This window comes from Zootoca vivipara, chromosome 13, assembly GCF_963506605.1.
Source record: "Zootoca vivipara chromosome 13, rZooViv1.1, whole genome shotgun sequence".
NCBI classification, from domain to species: domain Eukaryota; kingdom Metazoa; phylum Chordata; class Lepidosauria; order Squamata; family Lacertidae; genus Zootoca; species Zootoca vivipara.
The window spans coordinates 4,497,375-4,498,906 of NC_083288.1; positions in this window are offsets into that span (position 1 = coordinate 4,497,375).

Here is a 1,532-nt window from a genome sequence, read left to right on the forward strand (position 1 = left end):
CTGGGGCTGGAAAGGAGTTAGTTTAACCTACCTGAGCTTGGCTCCATCCTCCTTGTCCTTCTGCTGCCAGGTGAAGACTGTTTTGTTCCGGTTGGCTTTTGGAAACTTACTGCTTTTAAGGAAAGGGGTTTAATAATAATAATAATAATAATAATAATAATAATAATAATAATAATAATACCCCGCCCATCTGGCTGGGTTTCCCCAGCCACTCTGGGTGGCTTCCAACAGAAAAATGAAATAAAATAATTAAACATTAAAAGCCTCCCTAAACAGGGCTGCCTTCAGATGTCTTCTAAAAATCTGGTAGCTGTTTTTCTCTTTGACATCTGATGGGAGGGCATTCCACAGGGCAGGCGCCACCACCGAGAAGGCCCTCTGCCTGGTTCCCTGCAACTTGGCTTCTCGCAACGAGGAACTGCCAGAAGGCCCTCGGTGCTGGACCTCAGTGTCCGGGCAGAACGATGGGGGTGGAGACGCTCCTTCAGGTATACTGGACCGAGGCCATTTAACATTTTAACATGATTTTCCCATTGTTTTAATTCCATTATAGTTTAATTACTTTTTAATTATTATATTTTATATCTTTTTTTAGCTTCTACGTTCGTATTGATTTTTGTAAGCTGCTTTGAAACTCCATTCTGGGGGAAAGGTTGGGTATAATAGTAGTAGTAGTAGTAGTAGTAGTAAATACAACACAATTTTTAAAAGATGTATTGGATAAATACACAATGCCTAAAGACAATGCTTTCTCTGTTTTGCATAACTGAAAGAGCATACAAAACATAAAACTTATATTGCACATGCCTGAAGTGTAAGCTGAGTGAGGCTGCTACCCAACCACCTGAGTGCACACAGCACTGCCAGGAGGCCCCCCCCCCACTGCTTCATCATTTGCTGGTTGGGAGGTGGGGCGTCTCCTGCATCTACTCCCTTCCCCTCCTCAAAGGGCTAAGTGGGGCAGGATTTCAGCCCTGTTTAAATTAAAAGGGTGTGATGTTGGGCGTAATATAGAAATGGAAGCATGGGAACAATTGTGGAACACGGGCATAAAATTTACAGCAGGTTATGGTTTAAGAGAAAATTGTATGAAAATGCTATATAGATGGTACACCTGGATTGGCAAAAATGTATAAATCAAAGTCAAGTAAGTGTTGGAAATGTGGTATTCTTATAATAAGGTTAAAGCTTACTGGCAAATGATATATAATGAATTGAAAAAGATGTTTAAGATAGTGTGTGTGTGTGTGTGTGTGTGTGTGTGTGTGTGTGTACACACACACCAGTATATATAAAACCCAGAAAACTTTCTCTTAGGAATTATAGGATTAGAACTACCCAAACAGTATAGAAATTTATTTATGTACTCTACTACAGCCACAAGAATGTTATTTGCCCAAAAGTGGAATGATGAAGAGGGCCCGACAAAAGAATATTGGATACAGAAACTAATGGCGTATGCAGAAATGGCAAAACTTACCGGTAGAATAAGGAATCAAGATTACAAACTTAGAAAGGCGTGGAAATAAGAT